Source organism: Coturnix japonica, chromosome 2, assembly GCF_001577835.2.
Source record: "Coturnix japonica isolate 7356 chromosome 2, Coturnix japonica 2.1, whole genome shotgun sequence".
Taxonomy (NCBI): domain Eukaryota; kingdom Metazoa; phylum Chordata; class Aves; order Galliformes; family Phasianidae; genus Coturnix; species Coturnix japonica.
In genome coordinates, this window is record NC_029517.1 from 11247907 (window position 1) to 11257671 (window position 9765).

The 9765-nt window shown below is 37.6% G+C and overlaps 1 non-coding gene across 1 annotated transcript; it reads left to right on the top strand.

The window, feature by feature from the left end:
- The first annotated feature begins 7749 nt into the window (after positions 1-7749).
- Positions 7750-7855, top strand: LOC116653055. The gene has a single exon (XR_004306463.1). It is a non-coding gene; the product is annotated as a U6atac minor spliceosomal RNA (small nuclear RNA).
- The last annotated feature ends 1910 nt before the right edge of the window (positions 7856-9765 follow it).

Genomic DNA, 9765 nt, shown 5'->3' on the forward strand with positions numbered 1-9765 from the left:
GTGTCAAAACTGCAACCCGCTGACCGTTAAGAGACTATGCTGCTAATTGCTACCTGTCAGACAAAATAGATGTCTGCTTCATTAGGTAAGTTGTCTTCCAACTAGTGTTTGAAGCAAGTATGTTAGATTCCTGTGCTGGAGCAAGGATTGCACAGGTTCTCCACGCACTAGATTCTGTATCCACAAAAAGAGGGGAAATAAGGTCTTAATGCAGTAGAGCCACAACTCTTATAAGGATGTAAGCATAAGGTCAAACACAGGATAAATCTGTAGAAGGAATGTAGTCTGCATTGCCCTAGAATATGCCTCTTAATGGATGTGTCTAATTATTGTTCCATTTCAGATAACCACTCTGCTTTTGAAACAAATGGCTGAAAATCATGAACAGTACTCAATAACAGGGAATGATCTGATCAGTGAGAGCAACCTGGACTACGAGGGAATAAACATGAATGTAACCAAATTCCACCTGAAGGGAATTCACTCTACTGATTCAAGACTAAAACTATTACGAAACAAAACTGTGAAATGCATGATAGGTCCTTTCCACCTCTATTTCACTTTACAGATCCATTCTTATTAGGGCACATTATAAGTGTATGTAGAAAACGCCAGTGACTCAAACAGAAATGTCTGTTGGAACAATGTCCTCTTTGGTCTCTCATTTTTTTTCCTCATAGCTTTTTCTATTTTTATAAGGAAAACTAAAGTGTGGCTGTTGTGTTTCTATAGACAGATAAGGGACCCATCAAAACCAGTAAATATTGGTCTCTGCACATATTGCAAGTGACTAAACTCAAAGCTAATCAGTCTTTATCTGTAACCAAAAAATATAAAACTAAAATGCTGATGATCCAATTATTTCAGTTTATCCTGTTGAGCTAAGCCTGTCATTATCAGCTCATTACAGCAACTTTTATGTCAAGTTCCTCATAGCTCTGGAAGACTATTAACATCAGCAGATATTACTTATGCAAGTGAGAGTCCCAGCATAAACCAGGGAGGATATTCAGCAGTTGCATATTTGAGTGTTCGTATCACAAATACCTAGCTATACAAAATTACACTATCTTTGAACCACTGTATTTAGACGATATGGTATTTCACATTAAGTTCACATGACTCTTCACAATAAGTCTCATATATTTATATACTTAAGAAAAGTCATATGCTGTTAAAGCAATAGAGACTCCTGCATTATTAGTTTCTAGATGAGAAAAAAAAAAGAAAACAAAAAAAAAAAAAGAAAAGAAAAAAGAAGAAAAAGAAAAAAAGGTATAGGTATGTCATAGTATTCTGCTGGGAGGTAGAGAAGGTGATGTTGTATGGTGATTGGATGCAGGATAAAATATAACAGTACATTTGTGACTTTTTTCTGTGTATTTTTCAAAGTGTGCAGATGAGGAGTGGGTGGGAACTTGGACTCCAGCTGTCTGAGCCATAGGAGAGGCCAGAGAGGGGGATAAAAAGGTCAGAAGGACCTTGAACTCATTACTCTGATTATTAAATTGCGTGTGCCTTGTGGAGGACACTGAGAATCCAAGGTTGGCATTTGTTTATTTTTATCGGCAGGGTTACCTTATGGCCTCCACTAAAATAAAGAAGTGTAATCTCTGTGGTGCAAAACAGGAGCCAACAAATCTCCTGCCAAGAAGCAGAAAAGAAAAATGGTTTCTGGGCCCTTCTATTTTGGGAAACTTACCAGGTGAAACATTTTAGGATTTCTCCACCACTCAGATAAGTATGATTTTCTCCTTTACATAGTCATAGGGGTTTGGGGGGGAAGGCGGGGGTGTCTCTATTTTTTCGTTTTCTCTGCTACTTAGAAAAATATATTGCCATTGCTTTACATACATTGGTGGTCCAGTTTTAGGATTTATCTTTTAAATAGCTAAAAATCTTTGCATTTTGTCACCAGTATTGTACTGTACAGTTGTAGCCAAATGTTATGGTTGCAGAAAACATTAGCAGGCCAGGCCAAGTACATTTGACTGTGATTTAATGTGAATTTCTATGTTGTATCTCCAGGTCTTTGTATTGTTACTGTAATTATTTGGCATGTTTTATTTTTTCACACTGACTGCAGAAAGGCTCTCTCTCCACTCTCCCTCTCAGCCAGCAGTGTGCCCAGGTGGCCAAGAAGATCAATGGAATCCTGGCCTGCATCAGAAATAGTGTGACCAGTGGGATCAGGGAAGAATGTACCCTCCTGTAGATAGCACAGTTTTGAACACCATGTTCATTTTTGGGCCCCTCACTACAAGGTTACTGACTTGCTGGAACATGTCGGGAGAAGAGCAAAGAAGCTGGTGAAGGGGCCAGAAAACAAATCTCCTGAGAAGCAGTTAAAGGAACTGGGGTGGTTTAGCCTGGAGAAAAGGAGGCTGAGGGGAGACCTCAACTCTTTCTACAACTCCCTGATGCAACAAGGCGGGTGTTAGTCCTTTTTCTCAGGTGACAAGTAAGAAAAAACCTCAAGTCATGCCAGGGAAGTTGTAGATCAGATGTCAGGATTAATTGCTTCATGGAAATATTGGCTAGATATTGGAACAGGCTTCCCTGGGAATTGGTGGAGTCCTCATTCCTGGAGGTGTTTAAGTGATGCATGATGTAACACTTAACAGCATGACTTAGTGGTGGACTTGGTAAGTGATGGTCAGACTTAATGACCTTATGAGTATTTTCCAATCTAAGTGATTCCATGGATATGTGGTAGGGTCTGAGATCCCTGATGCAGATCTCCCTGACTGATATAAAGCTCTGGCTTAAAAGTAAACTTGAGAACATGTACAGTGAACAGAGATATCAAGGAAGAGAAACATGGTAAGAAGAGATCAGGGAGGGAGTTCCTGGTGTTGGCAGTAATGAGTCTTTAATAATGGGGTCTTTGCAAGTTAGGTGCTTTGCACTGTAAACAAATATTGGAAGATATCTGAGAAAAAATACATCATTTGCTTGTATAGGTATGAAAATATGTTGTTTATTTTCAGAGAAAATGTTTCAACTTATTTTGCACTATAATACGATGTAAATACCATACTGTAACTGGTACCTCTAGGGGATGTTCAGCCGATGCCCAACATTGCACTAGAAGAATCTAATTTATCACTATTACAGTTATTCCACTGAGAATTAACGAAACCCTGCAAGTTCAACTATTTTTTTCTTCTTTCCTCTTGTTTAAGCTTAATGCAAGTCATAGCTCCAGAGAATGCATCAGGGATTTCAGACACAGAGACTTGTCAGTCCCTCTGCATGAGAAATTAAAGCTCTGGTACAAATAGTGACTTGTTTCTATTTCACATCTGGGGAACTTTATCATTAGGAATGGAACTAAAGTGTGAATTCTGTGCATTAATTTTTTATTTGTTTATTATTCTGTAAGGTATCCCACATGAGGCAAAAAGCTACTCTGCAGAACAACAGAGAGCACTCTAAAAAAGTGAGAGGTTTTAAAGCCATGAGAATAAATGATTATTTTCACACTGGTAATTAAATTGCTAAATCAAAGCTGAACATCTGTCTGAAGTTTAATTTTGATATGTTTTATTGAGGTGTTTATAAAAAGAATAAAGGAGAATCTAACCATCTCAAAATGTTAGATGGTTTAGTGAAAAGACATGATGAAGCTAACGCTCTAAACTTTATAATCATTTCTGGTATTTTTTGAAAAGAACTAGTTTCCCTAAAACTATATTTTTGACTCAGTATTGCCCCTGAAAGCTCAGATAATTTTGTATATCGTGAAGGAGACAAGGACAGCCTGGTAACTGAATTAGTACTTCTTAACGTGGAGATGGAACTGAACATCTTGTATCACAGAATCCCTCTTCATAGACTACTAGTTTTAGCTGTAGTTCTGACAGAGCTGAAATATAGACAAAAATGATTTAACAGATTTTTCACTTCCCCCTCTACTGGGAATTTTCTCAGTGATTAAGCAATGTGAATATTAAACACTGGAACTCAAAAATGTTGGCAGCCAGAAGTTCCATGAATATTAAAATAAGGATTAGTTGAGCTCTGAATCACTGGCTCTGTTGATATATCTTAGGAAACATAAAACTTCTTTCAAAATGACATACAACAGGGGTACATTTTGTACAACAGCATACTTCTTAAAGCAGGGCTTGTAAAGGTTGCTCTTGCTTGTATCTGTACCTTTCCAATGATGGCATCTAATCTTAATTTCAGCTGCAGTTCTTGGAGAACCTGCTGTGGTCCAGTTGCATTCCCTTCGTCCACTGATTAGAGTACTTTTAGTAAACAATTCTAAAGTAGATATATAGAATTATACATCTTCCATCTCTAGCATCTTATAGTACAAACCAAACAAAAAGAAAAAAGAGTACAGCTTTATTAGTGCTTCACTGAAAATAATTTTGTGAGGCTCAGGCTGGAAGGAAGAATGAATGTCAACTTTGCAATGTTATCAAGAAGCATAATGTAAATGTCATTACTTGGTTGCTTTGGAATAAGAAATGTTAGGAGTAGCTGAGTATGTAGCATCATGCATACAAAAGCTTACTAATGTGAGTAATCTCCTCAGTTTATTCCTTCTGTGAGTTATTAAGCACCTAAAAAAATACTTCCTGTTCTCAGCTTATGATCTCTACATATATGCACAAATTACACAGAGAGTAACAGGAAAGTCAGCTATTTTCTTTTGGTGAATTTTTTTCACTAGTGCACGAGGGAATAAATTTTGTGATTCACCTATTTTGATGAATGTCTACAGTCAGTAACTCCTAATGTAAAATGTCTGTGAAAATGTCCAGTTATAGTAATAACAGAGGAATGGTAGTTTCAGTAGATCTGCTGTCCATAACTGTGGCTTTATTTCAGTAGGAGAGATGTAGTCTGCGAACTAGACTTTCAAACACTGAGAACTTCATAGCTTCAAGTCAGCATTACTGACTACTCTCTGTTTTGTTGCTGTCAGTATAAGTTCCAGTTAGAAACAATTTGCAGTGCTTTTCTTTTCCAAGGCTAAGATACAAGTATTACAACAGAGTAGTCCTGGAGAGATAAATACATGTCTGATAATACAACAGAATGAAAATAAAATGCCAGACTGCTCTGACAAAAAATAAAACAAAACCAAAGATTTTCAAGCAAAGTTTCTGAAGGAACGTTCAGAAACCACATTACAAATAAGATGATCCCCAGATTCCAAACCAAAATTAAAATTTAGCTGTGCTTCCTCAAAAAGAAAATATAATCAGAACTTTCTTCTAACTTTTTTCTTCTATTTACTAATCATTCCAGTTCAGACAGATGCTTGCTGTTCCAGTAATCCAGATGTTTTTACTGTATGTCCCTAACCTGATGGCTTGGCCTTGTATGGGACATCGCTGGTACACACCTTATACTTATTTAATCTCCTTGTTTATATACCTTTCTTTTCTAAGGGAAAACAATCAAATGAAAAAAACAAAAACAAAAACAAACAAAAATAGAAAAAGCAACAACAACAACAACAAAAAAAAAAACAAGACAAAAAATCAACAGCACACCATCACAACACCATTAATTTATAGCTATGATTATGCATTTCGTTGAACTTGTAGGATTTTCTTCTCTTTACCACTTCAGGATACATTTTCTCTTAAAGGATGACAAATCGACATAGTTTTAACCTTATGGCATCAGCTGTTGACTAAGACCACTTTCTCCTCTAGTGTTACTGATCAGAATTAATTATTTTTTAATATTTATATCAAAAATATTTATCTCATGGAAACATCAGATTCCCATTTTGTTCAAATCACAGGGAGAAAAGAATATGGGAAATCGCATACAAGTGTACAAACAATTTTTTATTTTAGCTCTTTATAAATCTAAGGCCTCCAGTCTTTCGTCGTCACTCCTTCAGACTCTTCAGCAGGCACTCTCTCAGTGCGTGCTCTTCAGAATTATGTAGAGCTGGTAAAAGCCAGAAGGCTTCTTTATATAGCTTTGGTTTGGTGTTTGTTTGGTTGATTTTTTGTTTTGTTTTTTTTGCCAATTTTCTCAAAAATCATAATGATCTGTGCAAAATCAGAGCTTCTGATTTGCTATTATATGCATGAGGTGTGTGGCTGGAAATAAAATAACAGACACTTATAGGAAAAAAATGCTAAAGGAAGTAGTAATCAGTATGGCAAAAAGTAAGAATGGACACTACTGGAGAAAGAGAGCCGATGACAGTGGAAACAAGAATTGCTACCTAACAAATGAGAAGGTTTGGAGGTTTGGGAGCATGCATAAAAGTCAGTCCACAGTGAAGCTGCAGTAAATTCAAGGAATGCTTTGAATAAAGTAGTTTTTTTCTGTTTAGCCTGAAAGTTTTCAGGTTAGAATCAGGTCAGTGAATATACTTTATCTTGGGAATACATTACAGAAAAGAGTTGAGATCTTTCTGCTTGCTGCCTGGAAGCCTTAACTATTTATGCTCAACAAGATGGAGGAAGGAAATCTTATGGAACAAGGCATTTGCAGGGATTTAAATCATCATGCTCTTGATTCACAGCTCTGCTACTGATCTATTGTGTGACCTTAGGCAAGTCACTTCAGCTTTGTGCCACAGTTACCCTGTTATACTGAAATAACAACACTGGGCTTTACTGGGCTTCAGGATTAGGAATATTTGCTTCCTGGACCTAAATACCCTATGTGGTGGGGGTTGGGGGGAAAATGTGAAAAAGTGATGAATGCAATCCACTCTTTGAAGTAAACAAATGGAGTCTTGTGTTTAAAAAATAAAAAAATAAAAAAAAAATCCAAACTTTCTCTGTTTTTTTCATGTCTAATCTGAACTCATAGCTGATATGGACAGGTTTGGTTAAAAAGAATCATGAGTGTTTCCTAATATGAGCCAAGGAGTGGATGTGCAAGGATCTCAGTGGTAAGGAACACATACATAACAAATCTGAGTCCCTTTGCATTCCCTCCAGCATGCCTCTGGCTGTAGGAGCCAGAATCTAGCTCTAAATTAATAATTAGCACTTTAAGTTTAAGTTCTCCAGGAAATGTCATGGGGAAAGACAGAAGGAGAAGAAAATGTTAGTGGGCAGTGTAGAAGGATAGGTGCCAAGAGATTTATACCCAGCATTCCTGACAAGCAAGAACAGAATATCAGGATTTAAATAACCCACTTGCAAGACCTTTCACATCAATTTGGCTGTGGTGGGAGGAGAAACTCTACAGGGATGGCCTGTGTGCATCTTCACAGGTAATAAGAAAGAGGAACTCACATCAGCATGCATGTGAGTACGAAAAGAGCTAAAAAGACTGCATTTACAAGTGGCTGGAATCCCACGTATTAGAAGTCCAGCTTGCCTTTAGCTGTGTATACATTTTGAATTTGGTGGAAGAGGTCCCAAATCATTCAGATCAACGGCAAGAAAATAGATTCCACAATAGAATTAACACCAATGCTTATATTAAAGACTGCTTATAAAAGTCTACACTTCCTGTGAGACCTAGCTAGATGCTTTTTCTTTGAGATAGGACAACCAGTGCTCACTGTATTTTTAGAGGTGAGAAGAGTAACTTTATAGGCACATATTTGATGAAACCCTAGACGAGCATCCCATTTATACACATAATTAGTACTAAGCATGACATTTTGAATGCAATTAACTAAATCTTGCCACTTTCTCCTATAGGTATATAACTAAATTAGATTACTTTTTTTTTTTTTTTAATCCACAAATTAAAAACAAAAGCACTTCTGCTGCTGCACAGGTGTACATATAATGTATGATTGTGTTGTATGAAAGGAGAGAAGGTTAGCACTCCCCTGGATAAGGATGGAAGAGGCCCTAGTGGCCTATGCAACATGCGTATGGTTAAGGCATTGCCATTTTTTTCCTTATTGCACTCTACAACTTCCTGCAGGGAGGTTACGGTGAGGAGGGGTTTGGCCTCTTCTCCCAGGCAACAAACAGGACCCAAGGAAATGGCCACAAGTTGTACCAGAAGAGGTTTAGATTAGACATAAGGAAAAACTTTTTCTCTCAGAGAGTGGTCAGGCACTGGAATGGCTGCCCAGGGAGGTGGTGGAGTTGCCGTCCCTGGCAGTGCTCAAGAGGCGTCTGGATGAGGAACTACAAGATATGGCTTAGTGGCTTGTGGTAGCAGTGGTAATGGGAGGATGGTTGGACTGGATGATCTCATGGGTCCTTCCCAACCTTGTGATCCTATGATTCTATGATGATCCCATCATGCAAGTTGTGACTGCATTCAGCCCTACACTAACGCATCCTAGCCAAACTAAGTAAAACAAAATCTGCATTCTTGGCTGCAGAATATACCAAACTCTGGGCTTTGGGATAAAGCAAATTTATGTGCAGCCACATGCATGCACATGTGTGTGAGAATGGGCAAATCATACGCAGATCTCCAGGGGCAAGCTGCCTTGGGGTGTACCACTGTGCTGTACTGCAGTCCATCAGGTTATATCTTGTCTGGGCACCTGCCAAAAGATGCACTGCAAATCATTTGGATTTCAGTTCCTGCTGAGGCTGAATCATGAGTAAAGGCTGAAAGCTGTCTCAGGACATTAGGATTTACTTCTGTTTGTGTTCCCTAGTGGAAATACAAGCGTCTTTACTGACTTTACAGGCAGCAACTGAGGCACCTAAAGAGTTAGACAGCAACTAAGCCAGGATTTGGAGGATCAGAGTGTTGCCGAAATAGGGATTTAGTTATTGGTCCTCATTTAGGTACTAAAATAACTTCAGTTAGCTGGCAAATTTGAAACTGTTCCTCAGGAAAAAGAAAGAAAAAAAAAATAAATAAAAGGAATCTGTCTTTAATTGTGGCTGCTGAGCAGTTTCAAAAATCTGGTCCTGTACAAATACCCTCTAAATGTAAGCAAATACTGATCTCTTGCTGAGTTCTCAGATCTATTGCAAACAATCCAAGACTTCATAAAAATACACAGCTTTTCACTTACCCTATATTTTGTCTCATATTAGGTCACTAGCCAGAAAGACTCTTGCCAGCACTCAGTTTAATAGGGAGAAGGAAACAGTCTTATTAGTTGAGTTTATTTATGATGACAAAAGGAAAATCATGAAAACCCCAAGTTGTAAATGGTAATTTATTCCTGATAAGTAGTAAATCAGCAGGATTTCACTGCCCACATGGGGACCTGCAGTTAAATAATTAATGATAAATAATGAGCCTCATAAATGTTCATATAGTGTTTTCGAACAACTACTTATACATGAGCTCATTCTACACATTCTCCTGCTGCTATAATCATGATAACCTGGTGTCCTTACTGCATTATAAAAACATAAGTTAATAACACTAACTGTCTGTGGTTAAGTTTATAATATTCTTTGCTAGGTTAAACTAATTTTTCACTGCATCCAAGACAGCGCTGGATTAATGTTTCTAACTGATGCAGCTTTTGTCCTGATAAACTTAGCTCACATTATCATCAGACATTTCAATGATGTTGCATTTGACTGAAAATGTATATGTATAGAATTATTAAAAGAAATGAACAAAGAGTTAAGGATGTAAACTTTTGTATGCTGCATCACAAACCTGTAAAATTTCCCGGTACTAATAGTGAAAAAGAACAGTAAAATATATTTTCCTATGGGTCAAAATACCTGAATGCTTGTAGATTTTCGTGTCTCCTTCTACACTGCTACCATTCAGCACTAGCCACCAGATGAGTCCATACTCATACCCTGACACACCCCCAAGCTCGGTTTTCTTCTTCTATAATTTCCCTGTCCAAGATTCTGATGTTTCCCCTGTTTT